Source organism: Hemitrygon akajei, chromosome 20, assembly GCF_048418815.1.
Source record: "Hemitrygon akajei chromosome 20, sHemAka1.3, whole genome shotgun sequence".
NCBI lineage: Eukaryota > Metazoa > Chordata > Chondrichthyes > Myliobatiformes > Dasyatidae > Hemitrygon > Hemitrygon akajei.
The window spans coordinates 58,522,536-58,546,201 of NC_133143.1; the positions used below are offsets into that span (position 1 = coordinate 58,522,536).

The following is a 23,666-nucleotide window of genomic DNA, read 5'->3' on the forward strand; positions in this document are numbered from 1 at the left end:
AATGGGAATATCAGTATAATAATGTCTAAACAACTGGCTTTTGTTTTACCTGTTTATATTACTCTTCTTCTGAAGGCAAACAGCTTCATATTTGTATAGTTAATGTTTATGTACTAGGGTGATTGAAATCTGAGCTTGATTTGAAGATTCTGCTTATCTTTCTCAGTAAGTTAAGTTTGGAGAGTCGGGCAGGATCTAGGTGCAATTTAGGAATGGTGATCACCACCACAAAAATGGATCACCCTTAAGAGGGTTGTGGAGAAAAGGGGTCAATTTACAATGAGGCGGCGCAGTAATATAGTGGTTAGCATGACGTTATTACAGTGCCAGTGATCTGGGTTCCATTCCGGGTGCTGTCTGTAAAGATTTTGCACGTTCGCTCTCCTACCTTTGTTTCCTCCGAGTGCGCCGGTTTCCTCGTGCTTTCTAAAGGTGTAGTAGGCTAATTGGTCACAAGGGTGTGATTGGGATGGAAGGGCCTGTCATGGTGTTGCATCTCTAAATAAATACATGACAGCTGAAGTATTTACAAAGTTCATTCCCCCTGTGTCTGAACCTTCTTGCTGGGCGTACTTTGTGAAATGTGTGGCAGGATTTTCCGTTGTGAGGAGTTTCTTCAGTTTTACTGTGCTTGTATTACAACCTGAAAATGTTCCCACCAATGCAAGTTGCAATTCCTGCTGGTTTGAGCTGGAATGTCCTTCCAGGCCTTTTGCAGCGGTAGTGGGAGGGACATAACTGCATGCCACATTTTTCTGAAGTGTAAATATATGAAACTGGCAATGAATTTTGTTTACCTGGGATAAACTGAGGTCAGATTTACTGTTCAGTACTGATGGGGAGTTTTCTCATTGGAGTGTTCTTGAACATATGGCATTGTAGATTTATAAGTATCAGAAAATTACATGGCAACATTTATGAGAAGTTTGGATAGGCACAATCAGGGTATGGAGGGCTATAGTCCAGGCAAAGGTTGATTAGACTAGGCAGAATCACAGTTTGGCACAGACTAGATGGGCTGAAGGGCCTATTTCTGTGCTGTAGTGCTCTTTGACTCTATGACTCTATAACTATAATCATGCCTATGTGATCAAACAATGATCAATCAGTGATCAGAAGGATACCAACTTAAGAAATATCAATACTTAAACCCATGGTCAGTTTGAAAACTGAGATGATGGTGATCCATGATGTTCTGATTATTTATAGTGGATGAGATGATAATGATGTCTTTTGAAACTGGGGCATAATTATTTTCCTAGGTAAATCTATGAGTCATGTAAGTAATCTTTTTCAATTTTACATTTGAGGACTACAAGACAGTTTATTTCCATGTGTAAAATTTAGACTTGTCTTTCACATTTCTCAGTTGACTTTAAAAGTAAAGCCCTGAAACATAATTTCTTGGAACCTTTAATTATATGAAAACAGTTTAAATGATTGCAGGCTCAAGTGTAGATTAAATGTATTAATAATATAGCCTTGGCTGTCCTGGTGTTTTTGCTCAATAATTACCATCATACTCACCACAGAATGTTGAACTTGGCAATTAATAGTGCAAGGACCGTTTTGGAAACCTGATGATGGTTAATAATTTCAAGCAGACTCTCTGATTCAAAAGTCAAATGGTTTAAATTGCTGAGTTTCAGAATGGTTTAAAATATTTTAAATTCTCCTGTTCTTTTTTGGAATTGACTAACATTGGGTCGGACTTAATCTCATATTTTCTTATAAATTCTCACAGAGGAAATCACAATTTAACTTTATAAATATGTGAAATAACTTTTAATATGCCAGTTATATTGTTTATTTGTTTCTTGTTGTTGAGAGAGAGACTCTTAACTACCATCAGCCAATTTTGGGTTTGTTGATGAAAATTCCTTTTGAGAACTGAAGCATTAGTTATTAAATTTTCTTTGCTTTTATTCCCATACCAGGAAAATCTGCAGGGATGGATTTGGTCAATTCAGGAACTACTACAGGTTGGCCATTTTTTTCGAGCTTGGTTATTGTCAAGGTGTTGACATTGGGAAATTAACAGGGCATCTAATTCCCCTTAATTCCCCTTAAGAGGGGCTCACATGCAATAACAATGATGCAAATTTTCAGAAAAGGCTACTTGGCTTTGCTAAAGGAAACACAGTGCTTTGATTATGCTTGGACAACAAAATTTCCATTCTAAAACTCCGTCTTCAATTAACTTAGTGGCTAAGACAGAAAGGCCTAGATGGAGTGGACATAGAGAGGATGCTTCCTGTAGAGGGGGAGTCTAGGACCAGAGGGCACAGCTTCAGAAGGATACTCTTTCAGAACAGAGATGAGGAGGAATTTCTTTAGCCAGAGGATGGTGAATCTGCGGCTGTGGAAGCCAAGTTGTTGGGTATATTTTAAGTAGAGGTTAATAGGTTCTTGATTAGTAAAGGTGTAAAAGGTTACGGAGAAAAGGCAGGAGAAAAGAGTTGAGTGGGATAATTAATCAACCATGACGGACCGCTGGAGCAGATTCAATGGACCTAATGGCCTAATTCTGCTCCTGTGCCCACTTCGGTAGAAATTTCTTGAATGGAGAATTCCTTTTCATTTCAGTGCTGTCTTTGAGACTACAAGAACACACAAAAATGTGGAGGAACTCGATGACTCAGCTTCCATGGAGAGGAATGACAGTCAACATTTGGAGTCGAGAATCTTCATCAGTGCTGGAAGGAGAGGGGGAAATAGCAGCGTAAAAAGATGTGGGGAAGGGATGGAGCAAGAGCTGGCAGGTGATAGATGAATGTGGGTGAAGGAAGGAGTGAAAGGAAATGATGTAAGAAGCTGGGAGGTGGAAAGTGGAAACAAGTGGCTGAAGAAGACAGAATCTGATCAGACAGGGCAGTGAACCATAGAATAAAGGGAAGGAGGTGGGGAGAGAAACCTGTGGGAGGAATATGAGGGTGTTGGGCAGATGAAGAGGGTGGAGGAGGGGAAAGAGATGGGATTATGGGGCTAGTGGGATAAAGGTAAAAAGGAACAGAGTGGTTACTGGAAGTTAGAGAAATCGATATTCCTGCCAACAGGTTGGAGACTACCAAGGCAGATTATGAGGTGCTACTCCTCTGAATAGTTTTATTTAAATCAGCGTCAACCCTCACCCTGGTAGGAGAGCAAGCCGTGAACAGGCATGTCAGTGTGGGAATGGGAAATGGAATTAAAGTAGCTGGCCATCGGGAGAACCCGGCTGGTAAGGGAGATAGAGGAAAGGAGCCCGACACTTCCTCCCTTGCTGTAATTCAGGGCTCTAAACAGTCCTTCCAAGTGAGGCAAACCTCCACATATGAATCCATCAATGAAATCAATGCTTCTGGTGTCATCTTCTCTACATCAGTGAGATCTGTGACAGATTGGGGGATCACCTCATTGAGAATTTCAATCCATCTGCTATACCCGCTGGGATCTCCATAACTTTATATCTTTAAGCCACTGATATATGCATTGAAAGCTATTCTGGATATATTCAGCGATATACGTCTCTGACCCAGCTGCCCTTCGCGAATTTCCCAGTGCATCCCTGTAATGGGCTGTTACCTCCAATTCTTTCTCCACAAATGCTGCGTATCAAATTGAGTTTAGAGATGCTGGAAATTTGAAATGAAAAAGGAAAATGCTGAAAACACTTCGTAGGCCAGGCAGCATCTGAGGGAAAGGGAATATTAACAGTTTCTCTTTTCACAGATGCTGAGGGTTCCCACAATTTCTTGCTTGCCCAGTTGCTTATTTCAAACATGTTAAGATTTCCAATTACTGTAGCTTTTCACCTAAGTGCTATTCTTGAATTTTTGAAGTTTTGGTCAAAATTACACTTCGGTTGTTTCAAATTCTTGTCGTCGCCCTCTCTACACAGCAACAATGGAAACACAAATTCTATAGAAGTCAGCTGAAGATTGAATTCTGGATCTATTTATTGCAGAAAATAATTATGTCCTGATGAAGGGCCTCAGCCCAAAACATCAAGAATTTACTCTTTTGCATGGATGCTGCCTGATCTGCTGAGTTCCTCCAGGATTCTGTGTGTGTGTTACTCTGGATTTCCAGCATCTGCAGATTTTCCCATGTTTATGTTTTCCTACCTGGCTTTTTCTCAGCAATCTCAATTCAGAGATATCTTTTGAGATTAAGTTATGAGTGAATTAGCTGCTGATCTTCTTTTTTAGAAGGGGGGAGTGTTGTAATCTCTGCACCATGCTCCTTACTTCTTTGTTTCTGTTTTATTCTCTACAGCTATCTTTTTTGCTCCATAGTCCTGTAAATTTATGCTCCATTTTACATATTAATGTACTGAATAATTTTTAAACTTGCACTAAATAATCCTTTAAAAGCCCCGGGCGTTATCTATTAAATTGGACAGTAGCATACCATCTGTCCATATTAATCTGACTGCTGAGATTGAATTATGTCACTGGATCTCCATATAAACAGTTGAACAGAAGGAGTTCATTAAGAATTGAGGCCAGAAAAGAAGGCATTAAATTGCAGTAGAGGGCTGTTTAGTTATAACACATCATTCTCATTCTGTCTATGTAGACATTTTGTCATTCAAAAATCAAAATCTCAAAAAATATCGAAGTATTTAAAACAGTATTTGCTGTAGAAGTGCATGTTGCTAAATCTGACTGAAGACCAAACAAGTTGCTGACAAATGATACACTTGCTTAGCTTCGGAGAATAGTTTGATCTAGCACCGACTAAGAGGGGAGTTTACTTGCATACCTTCTGCATGGCATCCCAGAGCTTCCTGTGCTTAGCATACTCAGATTTTCATGTATAACTGTCAGGACTGCCTCAGGAATATGCAAGTCAATACATTTGGACTACGTGTGTGCAATAATATGGATTTGGTAAAGTTGTAAAATATGCAGAATAACTCCAGTTTTCTCTGAAATTTAGAAACGTTGGCACCTTGTGTTACTCTTGTTGGTTTGCTTTGTTTAAAATCACAGCACTAGTCTCTGCATATCTCTTGACCCACTTCACCATCTCATGTTTTGACACACTGGATGAACGGCAGTTTCCTTGCATCTAAGTACTGGGAAGAAGTTCCTCAGCCACTGACTCCATTCCTCTCCTTGCCAGTGGTTACAGGATAAATCTGACTGTTCAGAACCTTGATGTCATACTTGACCCCAAGATTGTTTTTATTGGCATCATCACTAATTTTACTTTGAAGACCATTCAGCTCTGCCCCAAGTTCATCTGCTGTTTGAATCCTTAACCAAGCCCTGGCTTCTTCTAGACTTGACTGTTCCAATTTTTCCCTGAGCAGTTTCGGTTCTCCATTTAGGCCACTATCATCTCTGGCCTATCCTGACCTACTTGGGCCCCTATTCTATTTATAGAACATAAAACATAGAATAGTACAGCACATTACAGGCCCTTCGGCCCACAATGTTGTGCCAACCTTCAAACCCTGCCTCCCATATAACTCCCCACCTTAAATTCCTCCATATACCTGTCTAACAGTCTCTTAAACTTCACTAGTGCATCTGCCTCCACCACTGACTCAGGCAGTGCATTCCACGCACCAACCACTCTCTGAGTGAAAAACCTTCCTCTAATATCCCCCTTGAACTTCCCTCCCCTTACCTTAAAGCCATGTCCTCTTGTACTGAGCAGTGGTGCCCTGGGGAAGAGGCGCTGGCTGTCCACTCTGTCTATTCCTCTTAATATCTTGTACACCTCTATCATGTCTCCTCTCATCCTCCTTCTCTCCAAAGAGTAAAACCCTAGCTCCCTTAATCTCTGATCATAATCCATACTCTCTAAACCAGGCAACATCCTGGTAAATCTCCTCTGTACCCTTTCCAATGCTTCCACATCCTTCCTATAGTGAGGCGACCAGAACTGGACACTGTACTCCAAGTGTGGCCTAACTAAAGTTTTATACAGCTGCATCATTACATCGCGACTCTTAAACTCTATCCCTCGACTTATGAAAGCTAACACCCCATAAGCTTGCTTAACTACCCTATCTACCTGTGATGCACCATCAATAACTCACGCTGAGACTTAGGAAGCGAGTTATCGGCTTTTATTGACTGGAAGAATAAACAGCACTACATCCTGGGGAAAATGAGGGAGAGCAGCAGCCCACAGTCGCCTTTATACAGGAGTCTGTGGGAGGAGCCACAGGAGCAGTCAGCAGGGTCTGTGGGAGGAGCCACAGGAGCAGTCAGACAGGTATATCTAGTTCACCACAACCTGTGAGGCAACTTTCAGGGATCTGTGGACATGTATCCCCAGATCCCTCTGCTCCTCCACACTACCAAGTATCCTGCCATTTACTTTGTACTCTGCCTTGGAGTTTGTCCTTCCAAAGTGTACCACCTCACACTTCTCTGGGTTGAACTCCATCTGCCACTTCTCAGCCCACTTCTGCATCCTATCAATGTCTCTCTGCAATCTTCAACAATCCTCTACACTATCTACAACACCACCAACCTCTGTGTCGTCTGCAAACTTGCCAACCCACCCTTCTACCCCCACATCCAGGTCGTTAATAAAAATCACAAAAAGTAGAGGTCCCAGACAGGTCCTTGTGGGACACCACTAGTCATAACCCTCCAATCTGAATGTACGCCCTCCATCATGACTCTCTGCCTTCTGCAGGCAAGCCAATTCTGAATCCACCTGGCCAAACCTCCCTGGATCCCATGCCTTCTGACTTTCTGAATAAGCCTACCATGTTTTTTATTTTTTTTTATTATTCTGATATGCAAATATTTAAATATGAATATGAATACGCAGAGCAAGTTGTTGCCTATGTAGCAAGCTCCCCCTCTCCATGCATCTGATGCACCCAAAGGAACGGCAAACTGATACAGTTTGGCACCAGCAGCCTCGCAGGAGTTACCAGTCAGTGTTGCACTCAACGTAGGGCTACTGTAGGGACTTCAGCTCCGGATTTTTCCCTTGGGGTTTACTCCCAAAGTCTTCCTCATGAGTTGGTATCACCACAAGGCAGCAGAGGTTTGAGATCAGAGTTTTCCTTCATCCAGATGAGCTGCCAACTATCGCTGATGAGCCCCATCCACCCAAAGCAACTGTTTTTAAGGTGCCAGTAATCCACCCTTACCCCTTCTTCTGTCAGTAGAAACGGTTCCACCGGGCTTCATAGCTAAGCTACACGTGAAGACCAGGAGATGGATTTAGTTGTCAGAAGCTATTTGAGGAGCACACCATTAATAGGTAGTGGAAGCTTATCTCCATTGTCACCCCTGCCTATAACAACCTTAAGGAACCTAAGAATACTTTAATGTTCTTAATATGCAGTTATTATAATACAGGAGAAGTATGGCTCCATATGTTTCTTGATAAAAATACAAAAATATTCACATTATAGTAGTGTTGAGGGTTTTTATTGTGGGGTAGTTTGCCTGTGCAGTATAATATTGAGGAGATTTGGTCTGGTTGCTTCCAGTTGACTTTCCCTCCACTGTCCCCACAGGCAAAGTTGACAGAAAGTAAAAAGTACTGTTCGTAAGCAGGAAGCTGCTCTGGCCCTGTCAGCTTTCCACAGGGCTGGTTACATGAAAGAACTCAGATTCATATTAGGATTCACTTATTTATCACATGCACATCGAAACATAGAGTTAAACGTAACGCCTCATTTGTATTTACAACCAACACGATCTGAGGATGTGCTGGCGGCAGCCTGCAAGTATTGCCACATATTCCAGGGGCAACGTAGCATGCCCAGAACGTTCAGCAAAGCAAGCCCCTTTCTTCCTGACCATTCGGATTTTTGTTCTTGGAATTTTATAGATGTGCAGCACAGAATGAATCAACTTCACACATTGTGCCTCGCTGACTGAAAATGCTACACAGGTGCACTTAAATTGGTAAATTGGTTTATTATTGTCATACATACTGAGGGCAGAGTGAAAAGCTGGTTTTGCATGCTTTTCATATGGATCGTTTCATTACATTGAGGTAGTGCAAGGAAAAAGCAACAACATGGAACCCCAACATGTTTTAGGTCATAACATTTATTCAGCTGTTTTCTAATATATGAATCCGTGGTCTTAGATCATTGATCGGAAGTTTGCAAGATTGGAGCCTAGCCTGGACCTGACCCCACTTGGCAAGAGACTTTCTGGACCCAGCCTGAGCCCGAGGCCTTCCAAGCTCAACTTAGTCATTACTGTGTGAGTGTAGTGGTCTTGTGTATGCTGTTCAGGAGTAAGTAAGTTATCTAACCTGTATGCAGTGTTGGGTCTGATCAGTGCAAAGTGACCTCACCTGAACCCAATTGTTCTGTTGGCAAATGCACCTGACTAGTTCCAAGCCCAGCTGGTCCTGCTGTGATCCATTATTGACCTATCCACAGTAATTCTTCAACCTGCTGATAAGCTGACACTTCTTTATAGCAAGATAATCAAATTGTTTGACAGGCTGTCTAGCAATCCCTCTTTTCCCTCAGAACTCTGACAGAAGATTGATACAGGCGCTTAATCCAGCCTTTTCATTTTCTGTGATAATTTGCATTTAGGATTGATCAATTGTTTGGTATTCTCATTTTCAACGTATTCTCTCCATGTCAAAGTAAAACCTACATTTTCTTCAGCTTGTGTATAAAAAAAAGTTAACGTATCCTGGATCTATCAACTGTCTCTGACCTGAAGAGTTATGTTTCTCTGAGCTAGCTTTCCTTTCATTTCCCTTCAGTTCCTTTTTGAAATGTGTGTAAAAATAAACATATAGTATTGCATTGAAATGTCAGTCCAGAATAAGTGCTGAAGTCCCATGCTGTAGAATGGTGCCTGAATTTAGACTGAAACATTCAAATTATGATGTGTTTTTGATGTAGGGTGGAGCTCAGGATGTTTCAGTATTGAAGAATAATTAGTTACTCCCTGTTATGCCCCCTGCGTTTAAGACAGCAGTAAAGGTCCTCCATCTTTGTCTGTCCTCGTCCATCTTTTCTGTTCTGCCCCAGGTATGGTGCAGAACTTTCTGCCTCTACGGTATGGCACCAAGTTGTCTTTGGCCTCCTGTGTTTCCTTTACCCTTCAGGGGTCCAGTGAAGTGCTGTCTTAATGATGGAGTTGACCTCTGTTCTCATCACATGCCCAATCCAGCTGCAATGTTGTCTTATGTTGATTGTGGCCATGTTCTTTTGATGACACTGAAGGAGTAGGGCATGATTGGAGATCTTTCTTGGCCTAAAAGTGTGGAGGATCTTCCGGAGGCTGATATTGAAGAATACATGAATGTTATTGGGTATTAACAGGGTTCTAATTTTCTTATGCCTTCTTCAGCTACAATCTGGTCCTCCGGTCATGGGTCCTCTCCCAAATCTCTGCCTTCAGGTACCAGTTGAGCTGCTTCTTTTCTCCTCAAGAAAAGGGTGGAGTTTCCAAACCAGGAACATATATATTTGTTGTTAGCTAGCCTCTCAACTTCTTGGTCATTCTCATCAAGCTGATAGTGGTTAACATTAGAGGTGAACTCCACAGGGACACAGATGCAGTCAATGACCACTAGAATGAAAGTTTCAGAGATCTACCCTTGACATGAGTGACCTTGACTTCATCCCACAACAGCCTTGCCATCCACGTGTTGGCCTTCAGTGTCCAAGCACATCCACATTGCCTACACTTCCTTCAGCATCAACATTATCCAGACTCTATCAATTTAATGAAGACTCTGCTTTTCCATTATGTGTGCAACTACCACATTTTTCCACATTATATTCCATGGACTGACCTGTGCATTTCACCTTGATGTACGTCTTCCTCTCTGCTCGCAAACCACCGAGTTCAGCATTGTCAACAAATTTAGAAACACAGCGTCTGGTATTTAATATTTCAATAATATTTGAGTAACCTTGTGTGTGTGTATATATATAGTATATATATATAGTTTAATTAAGCATTCTTGCATTAAAATAATTAATTACCGGTTATATGTAAAAATACGTTAATTGTATACGTCGTCACGCTACCACGCTTAGAGAAAAGGCAAAGTTAGACTTGCATTTTGGACTCCATGTCTTCCTTTGAATTAGATTAAAGTTTAAAGTTACAAAACTTTAATTCTGTCCCCTCAACCAAGTTGCTAATTTCTAACATTAAAAGCTGGATCCCTGCACTATCCCACTGGTCAGCCTGAGAATGACCCATTCATTCCTGTGCTTGGCCTCCTTTCCAATTCTCACTCAATGCCAGGACGTTGCACCCAGTTCCTTGTGCTCTAATCTTGTTGATAGGATCTTATCATCAACTTTATTTAATTCCAAATGCATCGTATCCACTAGTTCCCCATTACCTATTCTAACCACATCTTCAAAGGATCAACAGATTAGTGAAAATAAATTTCTCTTCGTTAATGCATATTAACCCTCCTCAATCTGATTAATCTTTTCCAAGATGTTCTATTGTTACATCCTTCAAGAATTTTCTGGCAGAAGTGTTTGGTTACAATTGACTTCAAATATAAGAACAGAGTTGTATTGTTGGAGGCATTGAGCTTCTGGTTTAGACTGCATTTATAGTGCTGTGTATGGTTTTGAGCCTTTTTCTGTAGGAAAAGTACATTGTATCACTGTCTCTGTTTAAGATGTGGAATGCATTAAGTAAGGCTTAGTCCCTTAACAACTTTCCATCGTCTATAATTTGCAACGATCTGGCTCTGTGTTGCTTTTGTTATATAATGTTTTTTGGACTGACATGATGTGTCTGCATCTTGTTGTTTCTTACATACAAGAATCATTATAACAAGATGGGGGGGGGGGGCACCACGGTGGCATAGTGGTTAGAGCAACACTATTGCAACGTGAAGCATCGGATTTTGGAGTTCAGTTCTCTAAGGAGTTAATGTGCTCTCGCTGTAGAATGAGTGGGTTTTCTCCGGATGTTCTGCTTTCCTCCCACGTTCCCACAGCATACTGATGACTAGGTTACTTGGTCTTTGTAACTTGTCTTGCGATCCAATAGGTATTGAATAGGTGGGTTGCTGGACAGCATGGCTTGTTGAGCCAGAAGGGCTTGTTCTGCCCTGCGTCTCTAAATAAGTAAATAAATACGTACATACATACTTGGTCTCAGCAATAAACAACGTAATTCCTGCACAAGCCCCCCACAGGGCGTGAGGGAACACTTGGTCAGGCCCTGGGGATTTATCCACCTAGTTTGCCTCAACAAAGCAACTACCTCCTCCTTTGTAATCTGTATACAGTCCATGCTGTCTTGAGACAAATTAAGGTTCAGCAATTCCCAGGGCTGATAAGGCTTTCCATCGGACCCTGTGGGAGGCTGCTTTTGCTCTTAATATATCTATAGATGCCCTTGGGATTCTCCTTCTCCTTGTCTTCTAGGACAACCTCCTGATTAGCGGAAAGAATAGTAAGGCATTAATTAGTAAAAAGGGGTGTGGGTTGTGCTAACAGCTAACGGAACTGCAGACAAAGCCAAAAAGTAGAAAAATGGAATGCACTCTAGTTTAAACCCCAGCTACCCCATGCAGCACTAAGAAACCTTTCTGCAAGGATATTAGTTACCCCCCCCCCCCCACACACAATCAGGTCCACAGCATCCCATCTGTATAATTGGTTGAAAAGGCAAGATTTTATTCAGATCATTATTGGCACACACGGGTGCTTGCCTTTAATGTAACTCAAAAGGGTGCAGATGATAGAGCTCATTCTTGTGGTAGGACTCATCCAGATTTCACTATTAACGTACTCTGATCCCTGATAATTATGAATAATTTATGTTTGTGTTTTTCTTGTGAATATGACTTATATGATACAATGGGCCCATGATGTTGCTGGAAGTAAGTTTTTCATCGCCCATACATGCACTTGTAGATATGACAATAAACTTGAATTTGAATTTGAAGTTTGAACTTGGCTGTGTAACATCGGACAGTCCCAGAAGTTGACCTGCATGGTCCATTGAAATTTTCCCAACAGGTGGCTTCTTGTACCAAATCAAAACACTGAGGTCTCTTACAAATAAATGAGGTAAGTAATGGGCACACACACTGAAAAGTCGCATGCAGAATTTCCTTGGCTACACTGAAGAAATTCTCGCTGAGCATTTTGAGCCGGATCAGTGAGTTCATTGATCTGATGTATTGTAGGTGAAGACTTGCCTGTGGCAAACACATAAAAAAGGAGAGTGGGACCAATGATGCAGTGGCCTTACTTCATTATATGAGAGTGTGCTCATTGTTAATGCTGCTCTTTGGTCTTTTAGCCATTTTCCTCACTTACTGATCCTTGCTGGAGAGCCAACATAATAATGCCTCTTACTTTGACTGTGATGAACTAGTTGTGCACCAAGATCCCTGTAATTAGCAAAGCTGCATTGCATGATTTTCCTAGATCTGCGCTGACACTTGGATGTTCTTAATACACCACTGTCATGCCTGGTGATGCTTCCTTCAGTGGGTGTACTTGTCTAATTATACCTTTGCACATCTCTTGCTTTGGACAGTTGCAAAATTTCATCAGTCATTGCTCTAGAAGCAGCCTTGTTCTCCAGTTGTCACACTTAGGCTTAACTCTGGTGGTTTCAGTGTTAATGGGATTGTGCGCACTGACATAAATGTGAAAAATGTAAGCATTGTTCCCTAGCAAACGAGACTGTTTCAAACAACTCCTATGTTGAAACTGGAAAATAAGCTAAGCATTTTGTTTCATGGTAGTGAAATAGTAGTGCAGGTAAAATTTTGTGGTTGTGTGTAGTTTATAAAGGATCTTTGGGGACCTGAGTCACCCCAACCACAATCTATTCCAGCTGCCACCATCTGGGAAACGGTACCGCAGCATAAAAGCCAGGACCAACAGGCTCCAGGACAGCTTCTTCCACCAGGCCATCAGACTGATTGATCATGCTGATTTGAGTGTGTTTCTATGTTACATTGACTGTTCTATTTATTATAAATTATTATAAATTACTATGATTACATTCAGATGGAGACATAACATAAAGATTTTTACTCCTCATGCACATGAAGGATGTAAGAAATAAGGTCAATTCAATAATATTTCTATAAAATTTGAACGTGCATAATCTTAAGGTGATTGGAGGAAAATATAGTGGGGATATCTGAGGTAATTTTTTACACATAGAGTGATAGGTGTGTGGGAAGGTGTTTGAGGTAGCTACATTAGGAACATTTAAAAGACTCTCAGGCACAAGGGTGATAGAAAAATGGAGGGCTATACGGGAGGGAAGGGTTAGATTGTTTTTAGAATAAGTTCAAAAGTTGGCACAACATCATGGGTCGAAGAGCCTGTACTGTGCTGTACTGTTCTATGTTCTAAAATTGGCAGAACTAATCCCATAAAGATTTAAGCAAAGTTCAAAGTAAATGGCGCCAGCAAACAGCAGTTCCTCAGGCGACATCTTCCAGACAGTCAATCATTTCAGCTTTTCTACAGATTCCACTTATTCTTTTTATCTTAATACGGTTTTTGAAACTGTTGGAACCTGTGACTTACAGTCTGCTTTTCGATCGAGTGAGGTCGTGCTCTGCTGTCCTTGAGAAAACCCCAGGAGAGAAATGCGAGCGTGAGCTCCCATGAGGAAAAGCTCAGAGACGAGATGAAGGGTCACGATTAACTATGTTTCTCGCCGATTAAAACTTAGAGGTAGATTGAGATATTGAGGCAAATACGGAGGAGAGCGAGTGTTTTTCGGAAAGGCCACTGGTTCGAGTCGTTTTCCTCAGAGGGGCTGCTAATTTGAGTCACTGCCGTCGGAGGGGCTGTTGGGTCCCAATGGTCTCGGAGATGTTATTGAAATTCTGAGATTTATAGATTGGACTATAGTTCACGTTGGCCTCTTTCAGTTCCACGTTTTTTTCACGTTCTCATCCAATCTTTCTTGTTGCAGATTGGCGAGCTGGGGGTTTGGGTCATCTGTTAGTTTTTGTGTGCAAGGGAGAGGTTGGGGGTGTTTGGGTTTGCAAGATTTGCTTCTTTTTCTTTTCATTGGGAGAGGGATAGATGTCTTTCTTTCAACTGCTTATATGGTTTTCTGTGTTCTATGGCTATCTGGAAAAATGACAAATTCCTGCATTCATACTTCGATAATAAAATTAACCTTTGAACTTTTAAATTTTATTATACAAGTACAGGTATGTCACAGTATACAACTGTCAGATTCATTTTCTTGTAGGCATATTCAATAAATCTATAGAATAATAACCATAACAATGAAAGACCACCCAACCAGAGTGCAGAAGACAACAAACTGTGCAAATGCAAAAAAAATTAATAATAATAGTAAACAAATGAACAATAAATGTAGAGAACATGAAGTGGAGAGTCCTTGGAAGTGAGTCCATAGGTCGTGGGAACATTTCATTGATGAGGGCAAGTGAAGTTGAGTGAAGTTATCCCTTCTGGTCAAGATAGCTGAGGGGTAATAACTGTTCCTGAACCTAGTGGTGTGGGTCCTGAGGCTCTTATGCCTTCTTCCTAATGGCAGCAGTGAGAAGAGATCATGTCCTGGGGGGTGGGTTCCCTGATGGTGCTTGCAGTGCAAAATGCTGGTTATTTATGAATGTAGAAACACATTGCATGAAATTGGATTTAGAGTATTTTGTAATCACAGGATCATTACATTTTGGTTTTCATTATCTAGATCAGGGGTGTCAAACTCATTTTAGGTCACGGGCCGGATTGAGCAAAATGCAGCTTCATGCGGGCCGGATCAGTCGGACGCGTGCAAACGCAGCTTTCGTTGCCTCCATTTTTTCAGCCTGCTCTCATGTGTCTCAGTCTCTGCTATAACTACAAAGTGTTTCACTTTACAAATTCCGTTTCTTATGAAGAAGACTGCCGAGCAAGACTGCCGAATAAACACTAAAAACTCTGAAAACCTGGCACCTGAATAAACTCAGCATTAGCCATATCATACGCCATAGGCGCTTCGATTACTGGGGCCAGCTTTAATAATAATTAGATATTATCTCGCGGGCCAAAGATAATTCCACCGCGGGCCGGATTTGGCCCGCGGGCCTTGAGTTTGACATATATGATTTAGATATACTTAATCACAATTTTCATAAGTATTGAAATACGACTTTAATGTAGCTTCGTTTCTGCCTCCATTTGTCACAAAAATTCTCAGGAAGCTGGGCAAGTCGTTTATTTTTAGAGTTACTATTTTTCATTAAGCTTGCCAAATCATAAGATACCTCCTGTAAGAAACATGAGACATGATGTCCTTCCCTAATCTGTTGAAAGGTTGACAAATTATTTCTGAGGCGTTATTTATTTCCGTAAATATTCTATCCATCTGTACCTAACATCATTATTGTAAGATCTGTGTGAACACCAGCAGTTGCTTTATAATTGTGTGTTATTAATGAAAAATAAATCATTATTAACCAGTTTGAAACCCATTTAATATCACCGCAAGACATGCAATAGATGATTGTATTCTTTCAAACAAGATAGTGTTTTTACTTCTGATTTCCTGTATCAAAAGTTTACACCATATTTTTGTACTTATTTTTTTTTACTGCAACTGGAGTAATATTTGATATAGATACTGATGTCATATACTTAGGAATTCAGGCACCGTTTGTGGACAGTGGAATAAATTTAACCAGCTGCTTCAGGTAAAGCTGGAGGTATGTGACACAATAGGTAGGTGGATAGTACTGGGAGGTGGTATGTGCTTTCCACTACTTTTTACTTGGCTGGCTTCTGCATGCTCTCACTGAAGTGATCATCAGATCATAGTGTGATACCGTTTGCTCCTTCTGTGAATCTACGGAATTCTTTGCCACAGGTAGCTGTGGAGCCCAAGTCTTTATGGATATTTAAGGCAGAGGTTGATAGATTCTTGATTGGATACAGGGAGAAGGCAGGAGATTGGGGCTGAGAGGAAAATTGAGTCAACTATGATGAGGTGGCGGAGCAGACTCGATGGGCCAAATTCTGCTCCTATATCCTATGGTCTTATGGTCTTCTCCACCTTGAGTGGTCATGGGCCAAGCATTCCTGTGAGTCAGTGGAGATATCCAATTTTTTCAAAGAAAGAGAGAGGCATTGGTCATGTGGATAGTCAGAGGCTTTCCCCCAGGGCTGAAATGGCTAGTATGAGAGGGTATAGTTTTAAGGTGCTTGGAAGCAGGAACAGAGGAGATGTCAGGGGTAAGTTTTTTATGCAGAGAGTGGTGAGTGTGTGGAATGGGCTGCTGGCAACAGTGGTGGAGGCGGATACAATAGGGTCTTTTAAGAGACTCCTGGATAGGTACATGGAGCTTAGAAAAATAGAGGGCTTTGGGTAATCCTAGGCAATTTCTAAGGTAAGGACATGTTCAGCACAGCTTTGTGGGCTGAAGGACCTGTATTGTGCTGTAGGCTTTCTATGTTTCTAAACTTTGAGCAAACATTTGAATAATTTACCTATTCCTTTTGGTACTATCTTGCCATGAATGACATGAGAATAGAGTAACTGTTTCAGGAGAATAGTTCTGGGCATGAAAGCAATGTGACTATCATTTTAGATTTGACTTTGTGTGTTTAGAGCCCGGGAGAATGTGCGAGTGTAGAGCTGGTTTTCCAGCCGATGGATTTGCAGGCAGGGTTAGTGGTGCTTTTTCAGTTGTTTGTTTTTTGGCACAAGAGATTCTGCAGATACTGGAAATCTTGGGCAACCTGCAAAAAATGCTGGAGCAATTAAACAAGTCAGGCAGCGTCTACGAGGGAAATAAACAGTCGACACTTCAGGCCAAGTAGTGATTGAAAGGCCTGGATAGAGTGGATGTGCAGTGGATGTTTCCAGCGCTGGCAGGGTTAAGACCAGAGGGCACAGCTTCAGAATAGAAGGATATCCCTTTAGAATTGAGGTGGGGAGGAATTTCTTTAGCCAGAAGGTGATGAATTTATGGAAATCATTGCCACAGATGGCTGTGGAGGCCAAGTCATTGGGTATATTTAAAGCAGCATTTGATATGGACTTTATTAGTAAGTAAATGTTACGGGGAGAAGTGAGGAGCATGAGGTTAAGAGGTATAATAAATCAGCCATGACTGAGTAGCAGAGCATACTCACGAGAAATGGCCTAATTCTGCTCCTATGTCTTATGGAAGGAACTCGGCCCAGAACATTGACTGTTTAGTCCCCTCTATGGATGTTGTTGAAACTGCTAAATTCCTCTAGCATTTTGCATGTGTTGTCCATGTCTGTGAAGAGTGAAGAAGAACACGGACCACACTTGCCTGATAGATCCTGAATTTAGTGCTGCATCTGAGGCTTTGATCCATGAATGTTCTTCTCCTCAAACAGCCAACAGATATGCTTGCACATTGGAGGCAGTGGTGAATTTCATCATCAATATCTGCCTTCACTAAGAGGTGGTTCTATGGTAAGTTATCTACATTTTCCAGGTTCTCAGTGTTACAGACGTTAAAGATGAAGCTTTTCTTTCTTTCTTTCATACTCATCAGTAAACAAGGGTTTGGAGGTTGGCCTCCAAAATATAAAATATATTAACTTTGGAAATAGAAATTAACAATTTGGATGCAGATTTTAATCTCTTCCTTATATAGTAGTATTCAGACTTGCTACTAATTTCCACCCATCTTTTCTGGTTATTATCCACTTGTTATTTTGATTTAAAGCTTTTGCACCTGAAATTTATACAGAATAAATGCAATAGGTTTTGCTGCTTGTATAATAACCTTAATTATAATCAGTTCACTTTCATAAAAGCAGAAAAATGTAGTTGGTCTGTCTCTACAAATGATTGTGTAGCACAATCAGTCAATTATGTGCTTCTCGGTGCTATGGAATAAACATTATTATGGAAAAATATCTCAAATTCATCAGGCATGAAGTATCACAATCATAGAACAAGTTGGCTTTTGTTTCAAATGATAGTTTCTTGTCACCTATAAATCATAAAGCATTTATTGTTTTGCTCAGCAAATGATTCAATTGGGGTAGAAAACTGATTGCAAAATGCAGTCAGCATATCTCATTGTAAGTAATGAGACATCAGATTGTATGTGCTCATGCTCATGGCTCGCTGAGGCATAAATTATGTGAGCCTGCTGTAATGGTATCAACGGGCAAGCAGTGCATGTTTGGCATCATTGCTGTAACATTGGACTTCGTATTTGCAAATAAGAAGGATCATAGCTCATAAATAGAAACAAAAAAACAGGCCGTAATGAAAAGAAATTGATCTTACTTAAAGGGGAAGGTTTTACCTGAACTTCTGCTGAGGATTCTGTTACCAAATACAGTGATACACTCAAAAATGCTAGAGATTCTGCAGATGCTGGAAAACCTATACTCCTTCTCCACCCCTTACCTTCTAATTCTGGTGTTGATGAAGGGTCTTGGCCTAAAACGTCGACTGTTTATTCCTCTCCGTAGATGCTGCCTGACCTGCTGATTTCCTCCAACGTTTTGTGTGTGATAGTCATGATAGGTTCCATCTCATTTGGCAGAGCAGCATTTTGCAGGTGAGGTCTGACTTGATTGCTCTAATCTGCAGCCACCCTGCCCATCTCCGGTACCACAATTCCAATCAAGATTTGAAAATGCAGAATGCCATCTAGGTATATCTGCACTTTGCTCGCACATCCTGACATTTCATAAAGTTAATGTGTGTAGCTGTACGAAGGCCTGAACAGTGCCCACAAAAATGATGCTCCAATCAAGCTGGATGAAGTTGCTGTGGGATCCCTGCACAGTGACATTTTATTATCCCACTTCATATGGTGCAGGTTTTCTCAGCAATTTCCTTGTCTATTTTCCGATTGTTGTGAAGTGAAATCCTTAGAATTATCATGTGAAAAACCCATAGTCAACTGCACTCAGATTCAAGAATGTTTATAGTCACTTTTCAGCTCATGAGTGTAGAGGAGAATGAAATGATTGTTACTCCAGATCCGATGCAGCATTAAAAAATACAATAAGTGTAGTGAATACAATATAAACACAAAAAATGAATATAAATATGAAATCAATCCTATTAAACACAATGTACAAGTAACTTGTTATATACATAGACTGATTGTATGTACATAAAGTGACTATGGGCGATGTGTTTGTCATGGTGTGGCTGGGTTAATAAGTGGATGTGTTGATCAGCCTGATGGCTCAGTGTTACAGTGTTATGGTTTTTATTGTCTGATAAGTAATTCATGAGATGTTCCAAAAATTAAAATTCTGTTTGTTTCTATTTTAGTGCTTTATGCAGCAAACAATGTGACTGAAGAAAATGAAAAGAATTTAACCTTTTTTCATTTCAAATATTTCATAATTGTATTTCTATGTCAACAGTATTAGATTTTGTACTGCATTCAAATTCACGTTAGAAAGTCAGAAAAATCATTTTTTAAAAAAAGTCAGTTTTGTTAATATTCTGAAACTGGCAACTCTGGTAACTTACTGCTGGACAGAAGGATATTTCATAATATACTCGTGTTTATCAGGAAGTCTAATGCATGTTGTCGAGGTGATGATCTTGTATTGCACCAACCTTACAAAGAAATGCCTTGTAAGATGGCATTCTTGAATTATTTAGAGCATCAGTATGTTTACCACTGACAAACTAGTGTAGTAAATTTCTTCCTCACCTGCATCTGGTTTCAGAGCACAGCTGAAAAAGCAATTACTTATTCAGTAGTCTCTCCCCAGGGCATTCTGGCAACACTCGTGTCCAGAGAGTGCAATTTAGCTTCAGAATAATTGGCTGTTCTTTGTGCAGCTCACTGCTGCAAAGAAGCAGTAGCTTTTGGACGGCTTCTTGAAATATGGCCGCATTGTTTAGCCACTTGCAAATGCCACTTCTCAGATTTGTTTGCCCAGGGATTCTAGCTGACTCCAGAGGCTGACTAGAACACTATTTCTTGATGTCAGGAGATAGGAGCTAACCATCCAAAATTGCATTAGACCTTTTCTACGATTTCAACTATTTTTTACTGCTTGACTTGTGCGTACAAATGCAAAACATTCTTCGGTTAAAATTTTACATTTGGGGAGAAACCTTCGACATGAAATGATCATGGCAATTTAATTTAAAAATGCACATCTCTGGTAGAAGTGATTTGGTAGACTGGGTGGTGAAAAGGGATTTTGACACATTGGTCTTCATCAATCAGGCCACTGAGTAAAGAAGTTGGGTGTTTATAAATTTGCATTTGGAATATTATGGTCCATTTTGATCACCCTGTTATAGGAAAGATGTTATTAAATTTGAAAGGGTATAGAGCAAATTCACAAGGATTTTGCCAGCCCTCAAGGGGCTGAGTTATGGAGGAATGTTTTTGCAGGTTTCATTGGAGTGTTGGAGAATGAAAAGCCATCTTACTGATGTGTGTAGAGGCATAGGTTGGGTGAATGTACACAGTTTTTTCCCCAGAATCAGGGAATCAAGAACTAGAGGACATACAGTACTGTGTAAAAGTCCTAGGCACATATATACACAGCTAGGGTGTCCAAGATTTTTGCACAGAACTGTGTTTGTCAATGTGGAGTGGAGAGCAGATTTGTAAATTTGGCGTGAGCAAAGGATGTTGGGAATGGCAAGGGTGGAGCAGTTTAGGACAGGTGGCAGAGAGCTGGGGTGGGGGGTGGGAGAGAGGTGTCACGGGTGCAGACACACCCAGTCCTGAGACAGCAGGCAAGGTCATCTGATTCTAAATAATTGGCTTATTGATCATTACAGAATGTCTCTCTTGCTGTTAACTGAGGGGTCTGTGGATGCCAGGTTGGGAGCCCCTGGCTTAGAGGGATATGGACCAAATGGAAGCAAACGGGACCAGCTGGGATGAGATCGATATGAGCCAGTTGGGTTGAAGAATCTGTTTCCGTACTGTATGAACTGTACTCCAGTTGAGTGAGAGTATTTTACTTTTTACACGTTCTGCTTGGAAAATAGATGGCTGAATATCATTTTTATAAAAACATAATTGGTTGAAAGTTAATGGAAAGGATGGGGTTTTATTTGCATGTGGAAAATTGAGGACTGATGAGGGATAATCAGGGTGGCTTTGTGGATGGGATATCATTGTCTTGTGAATGAGTTTGAACTTTCAAAGATGGCACTAAGAGGATTGATAAAGGTAAAGTGGTAGTCATCGTTTACATGGACTTCATCAAGACCTGCATGGTAGGCTGATCCAGAAAGTTAAACACATGGGTAGGCTCAGTCTGTATTGCCTAGAGCAACAGGGGCTAAGAGGTGACCTGACCAAGGTATAGAAAATGATGACTGGCCGAGGTATCTGCTTTTCATGGTGGAGGTATCTAAAACTAAAGAGAATTGGCTTAAGGTGAGAGGAAGAAGATTTAAAGGTGATCTGAGTGGTAAATGTTTTATACAAGGGATAGTTGATATTTGGGAGGAGCTGGTGGAGGTAGAATATTAACTTCATTTGAAAGTCTCCAGGACAGGTACTTGCATGAGTAGGGCAGAAAGGGACATGGAATTAATGCAGGCGAGAGGGATTAGTGTGGACAGGCACGATGGTCAACTGGTCTGTTATATGCTGTATAACGATATGACCCTAATGATAACATGAGCAATTACTCTCACTATCATTCTGTATTTTTAAAGTCACAGATAATTTAGCTGAAAGAAAAGATTCACTCATCAATTCCAAATGAGATTTTTGTGTCTGCTAAGTCAACACAAGTTCTGAATCTGGAGATTAATGTAAGGCAAGAAAACATGAAGCATCTTTCCACTCTTCAGTCTGTTTTAGTTGCTGTAATTGTTGAAAATCCACTGTCACCAAAGTAAGTAACATGGGCTGCAAGTTCACTGGTGTCTGTTTTCAAGTTTCAGGATTGTTTATGGTCACTCTTCAGTGCAGGAGTGTAAAGGAGAACAAAATGATTGTTACTCTGGATCCTGTGCAGCATAAAAAAAACACAATAAATGTAAATATAAAAGCACAATGGGCAAGTAACTCTCTGAATGTGGCCTTACATACATAAGATTAGCTTACAGTAAATACACAGAACAATTAAATGTTCATAAGGAATACCTGTACATTGGTGACTCTGACTGGAAATAATAAAGTGACAAAGTGATTTTAATCCAGAAAATGATTTTAAAATGGAAAGCAGGTAAAGTCAGGCTTTGAGATTTTAACTTCAGGCCCTTGTCACTTGACAATTCCAGCAACAATTTCTGATATTGGTATTGGCAAGGACGGTGTCTATAGGAGAGAATGGGTCATCAATCTATTGATTTCCATGGATTTGTGCAGAGGGGAAATACTCTTTTAAGTTTTGGAGAATTGATTTTGTATGGGATGAAGCTGTTCCAGTTTGGAGAGTCAGATTGATGTCTTTGTTGTCATGAATGAAAATCAATGCAAAAGAAGAACATGGCCGTTTAATTCTGCTCAACTCCTCCTTTCCAGACTCAAACTTCCTTTTCAAAGCCATAATTGTTGTCTGTTTTTTTCAAACACGCTTGATATAAAGATTAAGATTAGCTTTATTTGTCATATGTACATTGCAATATCAAAACATACAGTGAAATGCGTCAATTGTGTCAAATCAAATCATTGAGGATTATGTTGAGCAGCCTGCAAGTGTTTCCACACTTCTGGCGCCAATATAATATGCCCACAGCTCACTAAGGGGAAACTGGAACACCCAGAGGAAATTCACATGGCCACAGGGAGAACGTACAACTCCTTAAAAATAGCAACGGGAATTGAACTGTGATCAATGATCGTGGGCACTGGAATAGTATTATGCTAAGTGCTACACTACCATGGATTTATTTCCCTGCAAAGGCTGTTTCAGGTGATTGAATCAAACGTCACTGTTAGATATTGGGTTTGCTATTGTAAATACTCAAGCATCCAGTGAACTCTCCATCACTTTGACTTCTGGACCAGAATGTCTGCCTGTCCTGATGAAGGGTCCTGCCCTGGGATGTCGACTGGCTATTTGCCTTCATAGATGCTGCCTGACCTGCTGAATTCCTCTGTGGCTGCTCCTTCAGTACAAATTCCTGGAGTCCATCCGCTGTCTCATCTTCAGGCAAAACTCAATTTGTAGTGTATGGAGTTTCCACAGCAAAGTAAATCTTTATGAAACGCCCCTTCATTAGCATGGGCGAGCTAGTATAAGGCATGATCCCTACCATTAACCGTGGGGTCCATGGAGGCCAGCTTGGGAACCCCTGATCTAAGAGAACTGCAGCATAACAAATACACACAGAGTGGCCGCTTTCGTTCAGTAACTCCTGTACAAAATAAAGTGGCCACTGACTATATATTCGTGGTCTTCAGCTGCTGTAGCCCATCTTCTTCAAGGTTCAATGTGTCGTGCATTCTGAGATGCTCTTCTGCACACCGCTGTTGTAATACATAACGGTAGTTATTTGAGGTACGGTCACCAGCCTGTCAGCTTGAACCAGTCTGTCCAATCTCCTCTGATCTCTCTCATTTACAAGACACTTTTTGCCCCCAGAACTGTTGCCCACTAGATGTTTGCTGTTTTTGTTTTTTTTTGCATCTCTATAAGTTCTAGAGACCGTGTTCCTGAAAATCCCAGGAGATCAACAGTTTCTGAGATACTGAAAACCGCCCCGTCTGGCACCAACAATCACTCCATGATCAATGTCACTTAGATCACATTTCTTCCCCATTCTGATGTCTGGTCCGAACGACAAGTGAACCTCTTGACC

General features: G+C 40.8%; 1 protein-coding gene across 5 annotated transcripts in view; it reads left to right on the top strand.

Annotated features, from left to right (window-relative positions):
* LOC140713820 (adenylate cyclase type 2-like) overlaps positions 1 to 23,666 on the top strand; it is a 500,552-nt gene that overhangs the window by 40,412 nt on the left and 436,474 nt on the right. The window contains exon 1 of one of the 5 annotated variants that reach the window (XM_073024380.1): positions 8,165 to 8,180. The exons of the other annotated variants lie outside the window; for them this stretch is intronic. The gene's annotated coding sequence lies outside the window, so the exon portion shown is untranslated. Of the gene's footprint in view, positions 1 to 8,164; positions 8,181 to 23,666 lie in introns of those variants that run through there. 5 annotated transcript variants of the gene reach the window in all.